At 39.6% G+C, this 22,105-nt stretch overlaps 1 protein-coding gene across 6 annotated transcripts in view; it reads right to left on the bottom strand.

The window, feature by feature from the left end:
• The window catches only part of LOC145512873 (uncharacterized), a 606,383-nt gene that overhangs the window by 432,080 nt on the left and 152,198 nt on the right, over positions 1-22,105 (bottom strand). Inside the window, exon 3 of one of the 6 annotated variants that reach the window (XR_014058881.1) lies at positions 17,170-18,193. The exons of the other annotated variants lie outside the window; for them this stretch is intronic. The gene's annotated coding sequence lies outside the window, so the exon portion shown is untranslated. Of the gene's footprint in view, positions 1-17,169; positions 18,194-22,105 lie in introns of those variants that run through there. 6 annotated transcript variants of the gene reach the window in all.

Below are 22,105 nucleotides of genomic sequence, written 5' to 3'. Positions count from 1 at the left end.
TTAGAGACTGAACAACTTTTACCCTGAACAAGACTCTAGCTCTTCCTTTTATATATACAGAGAACGAGAGATAGAAGTGAAGAGGGGATGGAGAATTGTGTACTATATATATATAGTGTGCATATATATGTGTGTGTATATATATAAAGATGCTATCAAATAGTTCCTCTTCTGTATATATACAAAATATACATAGTTAACATTTAATGATGGACAGGGAAGCCTGGCATGCTACAGTCCATGGGGCGGCAAAAAGTCAGACTTGACTGAGCAACTGAACTGAACTGAACATTTGATAGTTAACATTCCCTTTGCTCCTCATTCCTTTCTGCATCTCAGATGGTCCTTCTGTATTCATTTTTCTTCTATCAAGAGTACATCATTTAGAAAATCCCTAAATAAGTGTCTATTGGTACTAAAATCTTTTTCAGTTTTGGTTTGCTCTCCTGATTTTTAAAAGTTACTCTTTTGCCCTCATTCCCTCCTGCCACAATTCTAGATTGAGAATTACTTCTTTTTTTCTAGAAATTACATGATACTATATTTATTACAAAAGCACTGCAGATCTGTGGCAGGAAATTTCCATAACACAAATGAGAAAGAAAAAAAAAAAAAGACCAAGAGGAGGAGGAAGAAGGAAAAGAAAAAAAAAAGAAACCTGACCCCAGGCTTCTGGCCCCAGTGAACATGGGCTTCTGTTCCCAGGTTTTGGCATCTAAACCCCAGACTCTCTCTCCATCATCCACTGAGTCTTCCCCTCAGAAGGAGCTGGGGAACCTCAGATTGCATCTAAGAATGACTTTCTTTACAAGACACTGATGGTGCATCCCTTTATCCACTGCCTTGCAACACCACTGACTTGATCAGTCCAGTCCACAGTTCTTTGTAGACAATCTGTATTTTCATACTGGCTGCTCTTAGTATCTCCTCTTTGTCTTTGGCCCACAGTTTTACAATGATGTGTTTAGGTGTGGATTTCTCCTATCTATCCTGCCTGGAGCTCATCAGACATTCTGGATCAAAGGATTTGTGTCTTTCTTAGAAACCATTCACCCATTGTATCTTCCAGAGCTCTGCATAGACCTCCCTCTAGTCTCTATATTTCTTAGTGTCTCTTATTTTTGAGTTTTTGCCTTTCTGTGGCAAATTCTGTATATTTTTCATAAGTTCCAGTGCACTGCTTTTCTCTTTACTGTGTCTAATCTGGTCTTGGGTGGGGAAGATAGGGCCACTGGGGTTTTTATTCTTTTTGTAAGATATAACTCCATTCACAGTGAAAACATACATCTTACATGTACAGCCTGATGACCTTTGACAGGTATACACACTTGTATACCCACCACCCATATCCAGACACAGACCATTCTCGGCACCCATCTTGCTCCTTCATGCTCCTTCTCAATCAATACCCTCCCACTGAGTCAGCCACTATTCTGACCACAATTAGCTTTGTCTGGTTTTGAACTTCCTCTAACATGAAATCACATGTAAGAGACGTAGGTTCGATCCCTGGTTCAGGAAGATCCCCTGGAGAAGGGCATGGCAATCCACTCCAGTATTCTTGCCAGGAGAATCCCATGGACAGAGGAGTCTGGCAGGCTACAGTCCATAGGGCTGCACAGAGTCAGACATGACTGAAGCAACTTAGCATGCATGAATACATGAAATCATGTAGCATGTATACTCTGAATCTGGTTTCTTTTGTTTCAGTGTAAGACCATGATGTTTATCCATGTTGTTGCATTAGCAGTAGTTTGTTACTTCCCCTGCACTGTAATATTTCATGGTATGAATATACTGTGGTTTATTTGTCCCTTCTCCTATTGATGAATTTCTACGTTTTTAAGTTTAGAGCTACTATTTCACTACATTTATTTAATTTTATATTTCAGTTATAATTTTTAAAAAATTTCCAGACATTCCATTCAGAACTTTTTCAAAGATCTCATGTCAGGTCACTTTTGACAGTCTTTTGCTCCTCACTCATAATTTCCTTTTCCTCTTTTGTTTCTTTAACATATGCAACGTGTTAAATATGTGAGATCATGGCTGTTACTGGCTATCTTTGTTGACTCTCACTCATGATACTTTGTTGCCTTATGCTTTGTGATTTCTGCTTGCTGCTGCTGCTGCTAAGTCGCTTCAGTCGCGTCCGACTCTGTGGGACCCCATAGACGGCAGCCCACCAGGCTCCGCCGTAGGAGTTCGCCTTCTTTGGGACTCAGGCTCTGGGAATTCTTTACAGCAGGTACTAAATGTGAATTCCTCCAGAGATTTGTGTTCCTGCCTGTTATATCAGTTTTAAATTAAAATCCTCAGCTTTTTGTGGTTATTCAGACCATGCAAATACTGTGAATTTTGGCTCCAAATTCACATAAGAATTGGTGCATTGCCACGTTCTCTATCCAACAATAGCCAGTCTGAATCAGTCAAAGTTCTGCCTTGCTGCCTGCCTCCTATTCTTCTAATTCACCTTTTTTCTGAGAAACGCTGGGCTGGAAGAAACACAAGCTGGAATCAAGATTGCCAGGAGAAATATCAATAACCTCAAATATGCAGATGACACCACCCTTATGGCAGAAAGTGAAGAAGAACTAAAGAGCCTCTTGATGAAAGTGAAAGAGGAGAGTGAAGAAGTTGGCTTGAAGCTCAACGTTCTGAAAATTAAGATCATGGCATCTGGTCCCGTCACTTCATGGGAAATAGATGGGGAAAGAGTGGAAAAAGTGTCAGACTATTTTTGGGGGCTCCAAAATCACTGCTTATGGTGATTGCAGCCATGAAATTAAAAGACGCTTACTCCTTGGAAGGAAGGTTATGACCAACCTAGATAGCATATTTAAAAGCAGAGACATTACTTTGCCAACAAAGGTCCATCTAGTCAAGGCTATGGTTTTTCCAGTGGTCATGTATGGATGTGAGAGTTGGACGATGAAGAAGGCTGAGCACCAAAGAATTGATGCTTTTGAACTGTGGTGTTGGAGAAGACTCTTGAGAGTCCCTTGGACTGCAAGGAGATCCAACCAGTCCATCCTAAAGGAGATCAGTCCTGGGTGTTCATTGGAAGGACTGATGTTGAAGATGAAGCTCTAATACTTTGGCTACCTCATGCGAGGAGTTGACTCATTGGAAAAGACCCTAATGCTGGGAAGGATTGGGGGCAAGAGGAGAAGGGGGCAACAGAGGATGAGATGGTTGGATGGCATCACCAACTCGATGGACATGGGTTTGGGTAAACTCCGGGAGTTGGTGATGAACAAGGAGGCCTGGCGTGCTGCGATTCATGGGGTCGCAAAGAGTCTGACACAACTGAGCGACTGAACTGAACTGAACTGAGAATGCTGCTTTTTATTGGTCCCAGCTTCACTTAGGGTTACAGGCCTTCTTGTCCCTAACATTAGCACAGCTACTAGCAGCCAGAGACCCAGGTCACCTGGAATTGATTGGTAATTGGTGATAAAATAGGCAGCACCATCAGCCCTCACTTACCTCTTTGGACATCTGCTCCTATTTCATTCTTAACCTTAGAGAATTTCCCTACCCACCTATATGCTCGTCTTTCTTTTTAAAAACTAAAACATATTCATTTTGTTTAGCATATTTAGATAGGTTAAATATTTTCCCAAGCAGCTTTAGGTAATTTTACAAACCATCTAGCCCACCCTCCAGATGCTGTGGTCCATTCAGTTCTGTTTCAACAAGGCAGGTGGAATGTCTTTCAATGTTCATCTTCCAAAACATCCCTTAAGCATCACCTCTCTAATCTCCTGCACTTTGCCCCACAAATATCAATCCCTCTCTTGCAGGTACTTCTTCTTGTATCTTTATCTTAGGATATTCTTTTGCCCTAGTGAAAGAGGCCTGCCTCTTTCACTCAACATCACCAGATTCTAAGTTCCCCGGGGGTCAAAGCCATGTGTAATTGCAGCCAGGCTCTGGCATAGAAAGAGCTCCACAAGTGCTGATTGGACTGAACTAAGCTGAGGGTCCAATGTCCACCAAATGTCCCTGCAGAACTGAATCCTGGCATCCTCAAACCCTCAATGAAAAGTATTTGTGTAAACTATTATTGTCAACCCTATAAGAAAACCACATACACCAAAGAGGCCTCTCCACACAAAGCCAGTGGAAACACATCTGAAGTCACAGGAGGCTAAATCCAGAACTCAATTACACACAGCAACAGCAGTGCTCAGCAGTCTGAGCCCTGATGAGAATAATCATCTCATTCCCTTGGAATCTTATTCTCTGAGCCTCAAGTTTCAAGGTTTGAAAGTATTAGCACACTGTTTCTTAAGATATTTACAATGAGACAAAGAATTTTCCTTATTTGGGTGGATTTTACTATTATACCATCTTTCTTGTTAAAATTAACAGGAGGGAAAAAAGCACTTAAAAATTATTTTCATCAGACTCTTTATTGTAGCTGCCCAGGATGACCAGCTTTGAGTAATAGATTGTAACATTATGAGCACCCAACTTGATACCAGATACCTCTCGTGGCTCAGATGGTAAAGAATTCGCCTACAATGCCAGAGACTTGGGTTCAATCCCTGGGTCAGGAAGAACCCCTGGAGAAGGGAAAGGCTACCCACTCCAGTATTCTTGCCTGGAGAATTCCATAGACAGAGGAGCCTGGTGGGCTACAGTCCATGGGGTGCAGAGAGTTGGACATGACTGAGCAACTAACACTTTCACTTGCAGATACCTTACAGCATTTTCTTTCTTCATGAAAGTTGAGCAAAAATTAAACTATAAAAGCCATTGATATGGTAACTAAATTAAATGTTCAAGCCTAAAGCTTATTACCCCAGAGAGTTTGTGTGATGATATCAGCATGATCTGATCCCAAGGATAAGCAAGACCAACTTAGTGGCCCTTAGGAATGATAGTGATTAGAGAGAGCTGCAGATGCCTTTGCCAAGTTATTTTAAGGGCTGCATAAATTCTAATGGATGTAACAGCTATTTCTCCAGGCCATGCCAGCCTGGAGGCACAGTAAAGGTAGAAGATAAAAATAAATCAGTTATTCCATAACTCAGCCCTCACCAGCTGCTAGAAGTGCCTCCTTCAGAGCACCTCCTTCAGATTCAAGGGCTATGTATAGTGGATGTGAAGGGGGCAGCTTTGGAGTGAGTGGTCCCTGATGTGTCACGTCACCTTCTGGTACCACAATCACACCAAGAGGATGTCATAACTGCTCCCAAGTAAGCTGGATATCTAGTCTCCCTTGACAGGTGATGCTCTTCTCAAGGGTCTTTCCAAGACATGTGACTAGACTTGCAAAGCATGGATGGTACATTGTTGCATTAAAGCACTCAAAATTTTTCACCTACCCACAGTCACTCTGGACTTGGCCATGTGATATGCTTTGGCCCCTGAGACAAACAGCAAACAAGAAAAGTGCAAAGACTTCAAAAAGAGCTTGCACGTTAGAGTTTTCCTCTTTCTTATAGTTCTTGAAACACTTATACCCACATAAGAATAAGCCCAGGCTAGAATCCTAGGAAATAAGAGAATGAAGGAGTGGAACTGAGTCCTCTCAGCTGAATAATGTATCAGACCAACTAGCCCCAGAAGATCCAGCTGCTGAATCAAACTTAAGAGTGAGTCCAGCCAAGGCCAAAAGAAAAGAATCACCTAGCTAAGCCTGGCTCAGTTTGCCAACCCACAGAACCATGGGCTAAATAAATAATTGTGGTTTTAAATCACTAAATACTGGAGTAGTTTGTTTATACAGCCCTATACAAAGAGGTGGAAAAAATAAATATGTTCATGGAATGGCTTGTAAAAAATATATATATAAAGTAAAACCAGAGACCTTAATCAAGACATTATAGGCTCTTGAAGAAGTATAAAAGCCAAGGATTTAGCTATCATTTCCTTTATATCATTTGAAGAGGTTGTTATAAAGCCCACTTATTCCAAATATCTCTGTCACAAATGAACCATGGTATCAACCTCCTACATACATCAAATCTTGATGAAAGTGTCAAGAAGTGTAGCGTTAAGGGAGACAGTGAAACAGTAGTTAAGAGCTCTGGAATCAGACATTCAAATCAGCACTGAAAAGTTTGGTTTCATCTTTTCTAAAGTGGAAAGATAAGAGTACTACCTCACAGAGCTGTTGTAAAGATTAAATAATGCACATGCACTGTTCGCTGCAATGCCTGACACACATACGTGCTCAAAAATATTAGCTTGTCTTATTAGCCATAAGGTTGGGAGTCAATAAAAATAATTAGCTACCATTTATTGAATCCATACCATGTGAAAGACACTATGCTAAACACCCATGTACATTACCCCATTAATCATCATGATATCACTGTGAGGTGGTTATGTTCCCATTTTAGATGTGAGACTAATGAGGCACAGAGAGATTCAGTAACATGCCTGGTGTCATATAGCTGAGAAGTGGCGATACTGGCTCAACCCTCTTAAACAACATGCCATGCCACCTACCATCCAATCATTGCCTAGTGGTTACAGAGAAATTACATAGGATTTTCACAATGTAGCCTCACATTGCATTTTCACCATTTTAACAGGCTTCCAAGATTGTGTCTGTACTGGGCACTCTTCCTGGAATGTTTTCCCCTTCACAGTCCTCTCCCATCACCTATTAAAAGAAAATCCTTATCGTTTTGGGCCCAGTTCAAAAACTACCTCCTGTTGAGATGTTTTTAGATTTCTCTAGTGCATAAGGATGTGAGCTCTGGAGTCAGACCACCTCTGTGGGAACCTAGCTTCTGCCACCTACTAATTATGTGAACTTAAGTAAGATACACCTTTCTAAATCTCAGCTTCCTTCTCGGGAAAATAAGGGAAATGATGCCTATTTCACAAAGATAGACGGACAGACAGACATAATCAAGCACAGTGCCTAATCTAAAGTTAGCACACAATGCTACCTACCATCATTTTTATCAAATGGATTCCCATAACATTTTTATTTTAGCATATTTGCATGCAGTGTAGTTAATTATCTGCCTCTCTTGTTCTCCATTACTAGATATTACAGTTTTTGAGGTCAGACACCACATTTCTTGGTCCCTCATCAAGGGTACTAAATTCGGGGGGGGGGTGTAAGGCCCCCCCCATTCTTATCTAGCCACACGCTAAGCACTTGCTACATGTCTGTAGAAATTGATTTAATCCAACTATCAGTCCTTATTTTAGGTATTTAATCTCCCTGATGGAGCTTTGGTTTGCTCAGCCATAATTTGAGCTTTAGTATGTTGGACTTCACCACTTATTTTCAAGTACTGTTGTTCAGTGTTTACAATGACACTCTTTTCTCAAATGAATTTACACATGGGTATTAAAATATGAAATGGATTCTGTGCAGAGATGTTGTAGTTAAAGATGGCTATGAAGTGCAGACCTTACCTATCAGCCCGCCCACACTTGCTCAGGCACCTATAAGGAAGCCTAGACTATACGAGACATGATCCCCCATAGTCCAGACTTTGTACAGTAGGGGCCAGGTTCCCAGATGCTCCATCCCCACAGACAGATCCAACTCCAACTCCAATCTGTTAAGGATGAGGAAAGACATTTCTGAATGGAAAAATAAGCCTCCAAATCACCAGAAAGTGCTTCGGGGAAGAAGGATGAGTAATGCTCACTTGACAGCCCTAACAGAGAATGAGCCTGTTGTTGGAACCATGGGGTCTTGAATTAAATCCTCTTGAATTGTCCTCCCAATTATGGGACATGGGAGACAGTTGGGCTCCGTGAGCTAAACATGGGCCGAAGTTTTGCAGCTGCCAACCAGAGTTTTAGGTACTGGTAGGAAGCGACAAGTCACAGGGATATAAGAGTACTTGAACATTTCAAAAAGCCAAAGGATAATGTTAGGCTGAGACACCAAGCTCCTTTGCAACTGGCAGGAATGACATCAATGGGAGAACTCAAGCTCACTGGAACCCTTAATTAGCAGGTGTACATGTCTTTAATGAATAAATTATTGCTTCATAAAGCAAAGTTTTTTCAAACAAAAGTCTTTTAAAAACATAGCATCCACTGAGAAAATCATAGTAGAGAATGTTTAGCAATGTCTCACTATGTGCCAGGTGACTTATAATCAAGCCTGTGAAGCAAGCATTACTATCTTTGTGAACAAGGAAACCAAGCCAGGGAGGCTAGGTTTATTCCTTATTAGCCCACAGTAGGCAAATAATGTCACAAGACTTAAATCTGTGCCTCCTTCGTTCCTGTGTTTCAAAACACCTGACTCTCCAGTGGATCACATCTCTGTTGAGGAGAAGATTGCAGTCTGATTCCCCCTGCTCTGAGAGTGACCACTGAATGAACTATTCGGTAATATCACTTTCACCCTGGCTCTCACAAAACATAGAAATCACCTGGGATGTGTTAAAATGCACATGTACACTGACTTTGGAGATTCTGATTCAGCTGGGACTGGTATGGGTCTGGGAGTCTGTGTTTTAACTAGTATAGGAGATGATTTTGGCATAAGTGGGCTTCAGTCTCTACTTTGAACACATTATCTCGAGGACATAATCAACGTTATCAACAGAGAGGATGTTCAGAGAGCTTTGGGCTTAACTTCTATTTTACTATCTGAAAAGTTTCAAAACCCTTAGAGGCTTCCAGATTAAGAATTTGCTCCTTAAAGTTAATAAGCGCAGAATGTGGCTGGTATAGAGGGCAATCCTAAATTTGTTCCGGTTCCCCATCAACCCGGCCAGGAATATGTCACTAATCTTCAGGGCTAGCTGTCCCAAGACAGAGCTTGAATAAGGAAGAGAAAGAAAGGGCACCCCTGTCTTTCCTCTTTGAAACATAAAAGTAAAGACAGCAAGGAGAATGCTGATGGTGACAGATGTAAGAAGTTTATTATATATTGCAGAGATCCAGATTAGGAAAAGCTTTCTAAATCCAATTTTTCTGCTTAAAGCAGAAAGCAAATAAGGCCATCTTGGGGTGCTAGCAGTCTCACAGGGTTCAATGAGGGGAAGTCTAGAGGCTGTTTGAAACCTGGCCACGGTGCCAAGTGGACGGAATTGTGACAATGTAATCAGGACCCTCATCTTTCTTACTTAAAAGGAATCTGATTAGGGTGAAGAGGGTGGGAAATTGTTTTGTTGAAACGAGTTCCAGGGTAAAATGACTAGAGACTGAGGACTCTGAATGGATGGAGGGCACCCTGGCAGGAGAGGACAGTAGTGACCGTGTTTGAAGTGATAGCAAATAACACCTACACCCCACCTTTTCTATTCTCTCTCCCAAATTTAACATTAAAATGAGTGTCTGCTGGCAAGGTGCTGTTGTGATTATTTGGAGAGCTCAGACAAATGCCTTTTACAAGCTCCCACTTCCCAAGTAATCAAACTAATCAATTTATCTACCTGGCTGATCACTGAGTACTTTTTCCAAATTTGAAAATAAAATCAGGAGGATTCTGAGAATACGGCTAAGTAGTGAAAATACTAGGAAATCTCTCTCCCAGACACTCAAACTACCCATTAAACCTTATGAAAGGAAACTTTGGTGTAACCACATGAGAAGCAAGAAACAACAGTATGTGAGTACTGGTGAGAATTTATGAAATAATGGGTTAAGAATTAAGAATTGACCCATCATAAGTAGCTTTGAGTCTCATGTATCTATTTTCTCCAACTCTGATGAACATTTGGGTCTCTGTATCCAAGCATCTGTACTTTTTTTCCTATGCTAAAAGTTTGACTGTTCTTTGATGGAATCTGTATTTGTCTCAAACCAAAAGACCACCTAGTCTCACCTGAAGATTCCTTCTGCTTCTGTGGACCAAGGGTCTTAGAAGATCAAGAGTTGCTGGCTGACACTTTCCTTCTCCTCTAGATTTTACTTTAGCAAGGGATATTTTCTCCTCTCCTCAATCTGAATGCTTTGAAGTGCCAAGAATTCTGCTGTTCAATATGGTGGCCACCAGCTACATGTGTCTGTTCAAATTCAAACTGAAATTAAATGAAATTTAAAATTCAGGTCCTCAGTCACATTAACTCAGGTGCTCAGTCACATTAACCACTCTTCAAGTGCCTAATAGCCACATGTGACAAATGGCTACTCTAGTGGACGGAGTACACAGAGTACCATGAGGATATAGTATCATCTCAGAAATTTCTACTGGACAACACTGACTTGGAGGACTGGAAGAATTTGGAGGTGGGCACACAATTCTTTCTATAAGACAGGAACTGCAGTGGTCGACCTGAGGGATGGAATGCACAGTTTTCTGGCAGAACACAGAGGAATTCATGGCAGTTCTCACTACCTGACTCTTCACCACTACCCAGTTGACATCTCTCACGAATAAAGTAACAGATAAAGAATACAATCAAGTGAAGTCTGTGAAAATATCCAACACAAGAGCTAATTCCTGCACCATTAGAGTAAAATTCTTTCTCTGAAACAGATTTGTTCCAAAACCACACCAATGTCAGGAAAAACAACTGCTTCATGTTTTCAGTAAGATACCATTGGACATGGCTTTTACTGAATCAAAAAAGACTACTCCGAAATAAAATTGCAGTAGCCAAATAGTAACTGCCTTTTGATTAATGAAGTAGAGAACAAATCTGAGAAATCCTCCAAAAATTCTGAAGAAGAGAATGAAGAGATGAAATAGTTTGCTCTGCAGCGAAGCCCACAAGGGAAAATGGAATCACAGTTCATTTCACACACACAGACGCACACACGCAGTTCATATACCATACTGCTTGATGAAATCCGCACCAGCTGTCAATTCTGATTGACCTCAAAATACGAGGCTTTCCACTTATTAAAAACTTTCACCCATAAAGTCAGAAGATTAAAAAATTATGGGATAAGCAAAGAGACCAACAACTTGAAAGAGGAGAACCAAGCTGAAAAATTTGAGGCCAATAGCTTCCACTGAAATAGCAGAAATTTGGGAAATTATATGTCATGCTTCTTGAATACACACATTTATGTATTCAATAAAACATGAGCAAATGGAGCAACTGAAAAATACAGAAGAATTATTGTAAAATGTTTTGAATCACTCTATTTTTAAAAAAGAAATTGAATGAAGGCAGTGAAGAACAAGAAAGGCACTTAAAAAAGAAAGAGGAAATAATTTAAAAGAGTGGCTCATGACATTTTTGTATAATGGAAAGCAAAAAATATAAGCAGCAAGGAATATGGATGCAATAGATCTGATTCTTTTATGTCATAAGTTAAGGACAGAAAACTAGCAATAATCAGATTTCTGGTTAAAGAAGGAAATGTGAACACATACTTTTAGCAATACTAGAACCCCACAGTAAAGAAACAGATGAAAAATAAAGTTAAACATATCTCCTAAAATACAGAGAAAAAGGACAAAGAGAAAATACAAGGGAAATTAGAGGACCAAATAGGGAGGACCAAATAGGGAGGACCAAACAGGGAGAATGGGGACCAGGCATGCATGTGTGTGTGTGTATCTATGTGTTAAAAATGAGAAGGGCAAGTAATAAAACATCTTCCAAAGTGCTACAGATGACACCAACAACTAAAACTCAAGATGCAATAAAATAAGCATGTTATTGAAAAAGGGGGAGATTAAAAATAAGATTGAAGGTGTATGTCTCTGGAGAACAGAAAATTGCAGTAAGGGGGACTGGCTGGTAGAGGGAGGTATGTTCCTCATAGCAAGTCTTGTGGGATCACTTGACTTTTTTAATAATGTGTATGTAAAACTTGGGAAAATAAAAGCTAAATTTTAAGTAGAAGACATAAGTCTTGAAGAAAAGGAAAACATTTTCCCAAGGAAGACTGGATTCTTCAAATTGAAAAGAATTGACTGCTGACTGACTGCTGAAAGCAAGCTTATTGTTGAAAGAACTGACCTAGGTATAACCAGGGGGAATATAAATTCCAAGGATAAAGAGGAAATCTTTTGTTTTCTAGATTGCAAGAAAATGATAATCTAAATGGGGATCAGATTAGTAATTTCATAATAATTGTACTGTCTGTTTCTTAATAATTTGTGTGTGTGTGTAGCTTTTGTCTTTCGACACAAGAATTACTAAATAAAACCAGTATCTGGGTATTTTAAAAAGCTATGGACAAAATCTATGACATGAGTTGAGGGAGAAAGATCAATAAGTTTTTTTTTTAATGAAAGGAACTATTAGCAACAGATTTATAGGTTGTAAGAATGAGAGAATACTGTTATATTTGATAACATCAATGACATTGATAACATTCTGAAAAAAAAAATCACTGAAATTGATGTGAGATAAAACTCAAATAGAATAATGAAGAAATAAAGAAAGTGAAGCCGCTCAGTCTTGTCTGACTCTTTGCGACCCCATGGACTATAACCTACCAGGCTCCTCCATCCATGGGATTTTCCAGGCAAGAGTACTCAGGTGGGTTGCTATTTCCTTCTCCAGGGGATCTTCCCAACCCAGGGATTGAACCCAGGTCTCCTGCATTGTAGGCAGACACTTTACCGTCTGAGCCACCAGAGAAGTCACCAAAAAAATAGAGTAATAAATAAAGATAAAAAGGTTTTAATAACTATCCCATCAAAAATTTCTGGCATGAGCTTCTCTTTCAGGTGACTTTTTAAAAACTTTAAAAAATTTGATGAATATAAAATAATATTAAAACCTACACAATTCCATACTGTTCATGGGGTTCTCAAGGCAAGAATGCTGAAGTGGTTTGCCATTCCCTTCTCCAGTGGACCATGTTTTGTCAAAACTCTCCACCATGACCCATCTGTCTTGGGTGGCCCTACACAGCATAGCTTATAGTTTCATTGAGTTAGACAAGGCTTTGGCATAGTCAGTAAAGCAGAAGTAGATGTTTTTCTGTAACTCTCTTGCTTTTTCGATGACCCAATGGATGTTGACAATTTGATCTCTGGATCTTCTGATTTCTCAAAATCCAGCTTGAACATCTGGAAGTTCACGGTTCACGTACTGTTGAAGCCTGGCTTAGAGAATTTTGAGCATTACTTTGCTAGCGTGTGAGATGAGTGCAATTGTGCAGTAGTCTGAGCATTCTTTGGCATTGCCTTTCTTTGGGATTGGAATGAAAACTGATCTTTTCCAGTTCCGTGGCCACTGCTGAGTTTTCCAAATTTCCAAATTTGCTGGCATATTACAGCACTTTCACAGCATCATCTTTTAGGATTTGAAATGGAAAATTCTTAAAGAGATGGGGATACCAGACCACCTGACCTGCCTCCTGAGAAATCTGTATGCAGGTCAAGAAGCAACAGTTAGACCTGGACATGGAACAATAGACTAGTTCCAAATCAGGAAAGGAGTACGTCAAGGCTGTATATTGTCACCCTGCTTATTTAGCTTATATGCAGAGTACATCATGAGAAATGCTGGACTGGGAAAAGCACAAGCTGGAATCAAGTTTGCTGAGAGAAACATCAATAACCTCAGATATGCAGATGACACCAGCCTAATGGCAGAAAGCAAAGAGGAACTAAAGAGGCTCCTGATAAAAGTGAAATAAGAGAGTGAAACAGCTGGCTTAAAACTCAACATTCAGTAAACTAAGATCATGGCATCTGGTCCCATCACTTCATGGCAAATAGATAGGGAAACAATGGAAACAGAGACTTCATTTTTGGGGGCTCCAAAATCACTGCAGATGGTGACTTCAGCCATGAAATTAAAAGACATTTGCTACTTGGAAGAAAAGTTATGACCAACCTAGACAGCATATTAAAAAGCAGAGACATTATTTTGCCAACAAAGGTCCGTCTAGTCAAAGCTATTGTTTTTCCAGTAGTCATGTATGGATGTGAGAGTTAGACTGTAGAGAAAGCTGAGCACTGAAGAATAGATACTTTTGAACTGTGGTGTTGGAGAAGACTCTTGAGAGTCCCTTGGACAGCAAGGAGATCCAACCAGTCAATCCTAAAGGAAATCAGTCCTGAATATTCATTGGAAGGACTGATGCTGAAGCTGAAACTCCAATACTTTGGTCACCCGATGCAAAGAACTGACTCATTTGAAAAGACCCTGATGCTGGGAAAGATTGAAGGCAGGAGGAGAAGGGGACAACAGAGGACAAGATGGTTGGATGGCATCACCGACTCAGTGGACATGAGTTTGAGTAAGCTCTAGAAGTTGGTGATGGACAAGGAAGCCTGGCATGCTACAGTCCATGGGGACGCAAAGAGTCGGACACAACTGAGCAACTGAACTGAACACAATTCCAAGGAAATTTTTAAGTGACGCAAAACCCAAAGTATACAGAATAAAAATTTACAGATTATTATTATTTATAGACATATAAAAATTTTGGGACTTCTCTGGTGGTAGAATTGGTAAGAATCCACCTGCCAGTGCAAAGGACAGTGGTTCGAGCCGTTGTCCAGGAAGATTCCACATGCCTCAGAGCAACTAAAGCTGGTGCACCACAACTACTAAGCCTGTGCACTAGAGCCTGCAAGCCACAACTCCTGAGCCCATGTGCCTCAACTTCTGAAGCCAGTGTGCCCTGGAGCCTGTGCTCTTCAGCCAGAGAAGCCACTGTAGTAAGAAGCCTGTGCATCACAATGAAGAGGAGCTTGGATCACTGCAACTAAAGCCTGAGTGCAGCAACAAAGACCCAGTGCAACTATAAATAAATATTTTTTTAAAAACCCATAGAAATCTCAATTATAATGGTAAATAAAATTCAATAACTACTTTAAAGACTTGACCATTATAATCAAATATGGATCATTTCTGGAAAGCATGGACAGATCAGTACTAGAACTTATAATAATTTCACCAATAAACCAGGTAAGAAAAATGAGACAACCTTATTAATAAAAAGATAAAAGGATAGTGGGTAAAATTCAATACCTGCCATTTATAAAATGTCTCCTAATAATGTAAACAGAAGCAGTCTCATTCAACACATAAACTTTTGGGTTTTGGTTTTTCTTAAGTTTGCAAATTTGATTTTTTTTTTCTGCTTAGTTGTTTTATTTGGCTGCACCTCACAACATGTGGGAATTCCCCAACCAGAGATTAAACCTGTGCCCCCTGCAGTGGAAGCACAGAGTCCTAACCACTGGACCACCAGAGAAGCCACTATAAACATTTGCTTTAAACCAGTGAACACTACTCTTAGAACAGATACCACTAGAGACAACACTAGTAAAATAAAGCACAAAACAAATATAGCCACAGTGAGGTTCTGACCACTAATAAAATGGAAATAGGAAAAGAGTATATATATTAGAAAAGAAATAGGAAAATTATTACTATTTTAAGAAATTCATTGAAAAAGTGTTTGAATCAATTTTTAAGAATCAATAAAACTGCTAGACAAAAGGATATAGAACATTTCATGAGGGGGAAAAAAACCCATTCTCAGTAGAACAAAAAATATAAAATATGAAGATGGAATCTTAATGACAAGTATGTGTGACCTAGATTGGGAGAGGTGGGGGTAGGAGCCTAGAGTATTTTACTGAGAGATATAAAGTAAAACCTGACTAATAGGAAGACTCAGCATGTTCTTCTATGAAAAGTCTAAATATTTTAAGGGTGTCAATTCCTTCCAATTAAAGTGTTGCTTTAAAGCAATTTCAATAAAAATCCCAATAGGGTTTTTCTTTTTTTAAAACTGGGTAAAATTACTGCAACATTAATTTGGAAGAATAATCAAGCAAAATATTTCAAGGTATATTAAAAAGTAATATGGAGGTGAAAGAAGCCTTCCAAATCCAGAATATACAGTAAAACGTCAATAATTAAAACAGTCTGGTACTGATGCAAAAATAAATGGCTTCAACTGAGCACAGAATAGGCAGCAACTAGAGTTAAATATAAGATTATCAATCAGCAGAGAAGGAGGACCTCTCAACAACATGTTGACTTTCACTGTGGTTGCAGTTACAGCTTCAGAAAAACAGCACAACTTAGGTATGAAGAACAGAGAAGCTTTCTTATTTTGACTTCAGTAAGTGGGAACTTTCACAAAGTTGGCTAAGTGAACCTTCAATGTCCTTCCTCAGCATGGAGTTATCTACCTTCATTTCCCCCCAGAATAACCCTACTTCTTTCAGCTCTGCTCCTTACCAAGGCTGGGCTTTATCTTCCTAATCCTTTATATCTTTTCTACTTCCTATTCGACTCTACCCCTTCTGACTAAGTTTTACCAATAAATTAATGTTGTAATAACTGGTTAATTATTCGTATTTTTGTGTCATATCATGGAGCAAGATAAATTCTGGATGAATTAGTTGCCTAAAAATATTTACAAAAATTGAAAGGACAAAACTGAATGTTTATGAGACCCCTTAATATGATATGACATACTAAGTTATAAAAGCATGGATTAATTACAAGTAATCAATCAACCAAATGACTGCCTGAAAATCTAAAATATTATATATCTAAGACAGTGTAACAGAAAGGTGACTAACAGAAAGGCAAATAACAGACAAATGTTGAATAAAGCAGAGGATTAACAATTTTATTATATAACAAGCCCGTAAGATGGATTATTATAAAGCCCTAATAATATCCCAATAAATATGTAAAGGACGCAACCAAATAATCATATAAAAGGACCTACTACTACCAGTAAACATTTATAAAAATATGCAATTTATCAGTAACTAAAGAAATAGAGATTAAAACCACTGATATTCACCTATGAAAGTAACAATTTTTCAAAGGACAACACCAATTATAGGCAAAGCTCCAGGAAAGTTTATATCCTTTATGTTGCTAGTGGCAGTAAATTTATTACAATGTATTTATAAAGTACTTTGGCACTTTTGATCAAAACCTGACAAAATGTTTTTGACCTAGTAATTCCAGTTCTGGGAATCTAGCCTAAGAAAATAATGTGAAGTCTAGAAAAATACTGATGCATGAATATGTCCAACTCAGCATTATAATTGAAGAAACATAAAACTATATACAAAGTAAAAAATAGCATAATAAATAATGACAAATCCACTGGAATTAAATATTAAACACCATTCAAAGTCATTATTATGAAGATTAAGTGGCAACATGGAAATATGAATAATTATAGCTGATTACAACTCTGAAAAAACTTAACATGTGACTAAGTACTATAAAGATATAAGTACAAATATTAATACATAAAGTTGGGCTTCCTAGGTGGCACTAGTGGTAAAACAATAATATGCTGAACACCAACTATGCCAGGCACTTTACATACATAATCTTTATGTTCCCACATTTCATGAAGCATGCCAAAAATACAAAAAAAATTTAAAAGTAACTTGCATTTTAGAACATAGTAATTTTAAAAACATTCTATTCTTCTTAGAGTCTAGGACTCAAGATTTGGTCTCTCCTACTCCCACGTAAAACCAGCTTTCAGTTCAATTCAGTTTCTCAGTTGTGTCTGACTCTTTGCAACCCCATGGACTGCAGCACGCCAGATTTCCCTGTCCATCACCAACTCCTGGAGCTTGCTCAAACTCATGTCCATTGAGTGAATGATGCAATCCAACCATCTCATCCTCTGTCGTTCCCTTCTCCTGCCTTCAATCTTTCTCAGCATCAGGGTCTTTTCTAGTGAGTCAGTTCTTTGCATCAGGTGGCCAAAGTATTGGAGTTTCAGCTTCAGCATTAGTCCTTCCAATGAACATTCAGGACTGATTTCCTTTAGGATTGACCAGTATGATCTCCTTGCAGTCCAAGGCACTCTCAAGAGTCTTCTCCAACACCACAGTTCAGAAGCATCAATTCTTTGGCACTCAGCTTTCTCTATAGTCCAACTCTCACATCCATACATGACTACTAGAAAAACCAGAGCTTTGACTAGATAGACCTTTGTTGGCAAAGTAATGTCTCTGCTTTTAAATATGCTATCTAGGTTGGTCATAACCTTCCTCCCAAGGAGTAAGCATCTTTTAATTTCATGGCTGTAATCACCAACTGCTGTGATTTTGGAGCCCAAAAAATTAAGTCTCTCACTGTTTCCATTATTTCCCCATCTATTTGCCATGAAGTGATGGGACTGGATGCCATGATCTTAGTTTTCTGAATGTAGAGCTTTAAGCCAACTTTTTCACTCTCTTCTTTCACTTTCATCAAGAGGCTCTTTAGTTCTTCACTGTCTGCCATAAGGGTGGTGTCATCTGCATATCTGAGGTTATTGATGTTTCTCCCAGCAATCTTGATTCCAGCTTGTGCTTCATCCTGCTTGTCATTTCACATGATGTACTCTGCATAAAAGTTAAATAAGCAGGGTGACAATATACAGCCTTGATGTACTCAACTTTGATGGTAATTTTCCAAAATAATTTATAGAGTATTTCTTTTTTTATATTCAGAGATTCATCACACCATTCATTAAAACAAAAACAAGCCAATTTATACCTGTTATAAGCAGATATTCCTCTCTGAGTGATCAGAAGTCTGTTTACAACTATGCTAGCCAGAGCATTATGGGTAATATGGTGTTTGATAGTGTTAAACCAGTTAATGCTCCATTTATCAAATGGCTGGTAGTAATTAATAGCCTCTATGTGAAATCTCTTTTTTTCAAATAGCAGAATCTTTCACAGATCCCCTAGAGGGACTTCATCAGCCATTATTTCCTTTGTCACTTAAAAAGGAAAATAGTGAACTCTGGCAAATTTCAATTTGAATCTATTCATCTCAGTCCCTGCTTTGCATTAGAATTGAAAACGTAATTTCCAGCCCTTCTTCAAAAATGGAGTTGTGGTTATATTCAGTTTTCCATACGTGAGAAGCTGTCACCTCTGTCAGCTTCAGTGCGTCTTCATTTGTGACTCCAAAACCAGACTCACAGATCTGAACATATGCTGTGCAACTCAAGTGAAAAGGTAATGTCTCTCCCAATGGACCAAGAGCCTTACTGATAAGAGCCAAGTCCCTGGTTTGAATATCTGTTCCCATCATCTCCTAATAACATATTAATGCATCTAATGTCCTCCACACATGCCAGATGTCTCTACTCCTTGGATGTTTCCTGACAGGGGATCCAGGATCTGTTATTACCTAGTGCCAGAAGGGTGCCACTAAGGGCAAGGTTATATCTGACTCTCAGTCCTGCTCCATGGAAACTAGCCTCTGGCTACTTCAGTCTTGCTCAGACACACTCTCTCCCTAACTGTGACCAAGACCCAGTCCTTTCTTCTGGAGAACAAAGTCCATTCTTCAATAGTTCCTATCACTCCAGAGGCTGGCCAGTTAGAAAAAGAGAAAGAAGGTTTGGCCTCAGAAACAGTGTGAGATCCAGGAGGTAACTTCAGGGGTGGGCAAGGGAGTTGTTAAAGGTATCCTAGTCAAAGGGCATCAGCTAACAACCATCCTGACCACAGTGGACCAAAACAAAATGCTGTCTGTGTTTCCAGTTTCTAAGAGTAAAACACCATATATCTCAGGAGTGAAGATAATTTTTGAAGGTTATGGGCCTGCAATGGGTTTTTTGCAAAGGAGGAGAGAGATTGAAGAACGAAGAAAAACTGAACTAACCTGCACAAAAAAGCAGGTCCTTGAGGGAGAAGCTATTGCACTATAAATTGAGTTTAGGGTTCCCTGGGATATCAAGAATAGGGAGTACCAGAGGGAGGCAGAATGTAAGTAAGAGAGAAAATGGAAAGGAGGATTCTTACCTGAATGAATGAAAGAGTGGGCACTTAATATCCTGGATGGAGGCAAGGCTTAATGACAGGTCAAGGAGGAGGTTTCAGTGATGGTGCATGGCCAGGGATGGGTTTCAGGGACAGGAGTATCAAGTTGAGTTCTCTGCTGTCATGCACCTAGGTAACTCCAGTCCTCAGTCAAATGTGTTAGATGCAAGTCAAGTGTGTTATGCAGTGGGGAAGTCTGGGTCCACACTTGGGACAGTGAGTGAGGGGAAAGGCAGTCTTGCTTTCACTCTCCATCTCCTGCAGCTAGCATGAAGTGACAATGGAGCATGCAGAGAGAACGGGGTCTGAGAGCACCAGTGGCAAAATGAATGGAGTCTATGGTGGATCAGCAAGTGCCTGTGAGTTGTAAAATGACAAAGAACAGAAAACAAATTATGTTTTCCTCCTATATACCATTAGCTCCAGCTTACACCTTCCCAGGATGTGTCTAAGACACAGACAGATCATGATGACTAGGTTATACTAAATGCAGGTTGTGAGTAAGGATGTGTAGTGGGAAGGCATACATGGGCCATAAAATGCCTGAAATCAAGGAAGGGAAACTCAGACACATCTCACCTGGTTGCTCATCAGGTTGTGCAATATTTTTATTGGATTAGCTGTTGGTAAGTTTGCTTTAAAGCAGAAATAGACGTTTTTCTGGAACTCTCTTGCTTTTTCGATGATCCAGCAGATATTGACAATTTGATCTCTGGTTCCTCTGCCTTTTCTAAAACCAGCTTGAACATCTGGAAGTTCATGGTTCACGTATTGCTGAAGCCTGGCTTGGAGAATTTTGAGCATTACTTTACTAGCATGTGAGATGAGTGCAATTGTGCGGTAGTTTGAGCATTCTTTGGCATTGCCTTTCTTTGGGATTGGAACGAAGACTGACCTCTTCCAGTCCTGTGGCCACTGCTGAGTTTTCCAAATTTGCTGGCATATCGAGTGCAGCACTTTCACAGCATCACCTTTGAGGATTTGAAATAGCTCAACTGGAATTCCATCACCTCCACTAGCTTTGTTCGTAGTGATGCTTTCTAAGGCCCACTTGACTTCACATTCCAGGATGTCTGGCTCTAGGTGAGTGATCACACCATCGTGATTATCTGGGTCGTGAAGATCTTTTTTGTACAGTTCTTTTGTGTATTCTTGCCACCTCTTCTTAATATCTTCTGCTTCTGTTAGGTCCATACCATTTCTGTCCTTTATCGAGCCTATCTTTGCATGAAATGTTCCTTTGGTATCTTTAATTTTCTTGAAGAGATCTCTAGTCTTTCCCAATCTGTTGTTTTCCTCTATTTCTTTGCACTGATCGCTGAGAAAGGCTTTCTTATCTCTCCTTGCTATTCTTTGGAACTCTGCATTCAGATGGGAACGTATTTCCTTTTCTCCTTTGCTTTTCGCTTCTCTTCTCTTCCAAGCTATCTGTAAGGCCTCCTCAGACAGCCATTTTGCTTTTTTGCATTTCTTTTCCATGGGGATTTTCTTGATCCCTGTCTCCTGTACAATGTCACGAACCTCTGTCCATAGTTCATCAGGCACTCTGTCTATCAGGTCTAGACCCTTAAATCTATTTGTCACTTCCACGGTATACTCATAAGGGATTTGATCTAGGTCATACCTGAATGGTCTAGTGGTTTTCCCTACTTTCTTCAGAGAGAGAAAACAGAAAAACTATTTCTGCTTTATTGACTATGCCAAAGCCTTTGACTGTGTGGATCACAATAAACTGTGGAAAATTCTGAAAGAGATGGGAATACCAGACCATCTGACCTGTCTCTTGAGAAACCTGTATGCAGGTCAGGAAGCAACAGTTAGAACTGGACATGGAACAACAGACTGGTTCCAGATAGAAAAAGGAGTATGTCAAGGCTGTATATTGTCACCCTGCTTATTTAACTTATATGCAGAGTACATCATGAGAAACACTGGGCTGGAAGAAACACAAGCTGGAATCAAGATTGCCAGGAGAAATATCAATAACCTCAGATATGCGGATGACACCACCCTTATGGCAGAAAGTGAAGAAGAACTAAAGAGCCTCTTGATGAAGGTGAAAGAGGAGAGTGAAAAAGTTGGCTTAAAGCTCAACATTCAGAAAACTAAGATCATGGCATCTGGTCCCATCACTTCATGGCAAATAGATGGGGAAACAGTGTCAGACTTTATTTTTTTGGGCTCCAAAATCACTGCTGATGGTGATTGCAGCCATGTAATTAAAAGACGCTTACTCCTTGGAAGGAAGGTTATGGCTAACCTAGATAGCATATTTAAAAGCAGAGACATTACTTTGCCAACAAAGATCCGTCTAGTCAAGGCTATGGTTTTTCCAGTGGTCATGTATGGATGTGAGAGTTGGACGGTGAAGAAAGCTGAGCGCCGAAGAATTGATGCTTTTGAACTGTGGTGTTGGAGAAGACTCTTGAGAGTCCCTCGGACTGCAAGGAGATCCAATCAATTCATCCTAAAAGAGAT

Source organism: Giraffa tippelskirchi, chromosome 7 (genome assembly GCF_054371585.1).
Source record: "Giraffa tippelskirchi isolate mGirTip1 chromosome 7, T2T-mGirTip1v1.2.pri, whole genome shotgun sequence".
Taxonomy (NCBI): Eukaryota; Metazoa; Chordata; class Mammalia; order Artiodactyla; family Giraffidae; genus Giraffa; species Giraffa tippelskirchi.
Note: the sequence above shows the minus strand (reverse complement) of the source record. Positions and strands in the feature narration are given on the sequence as shown.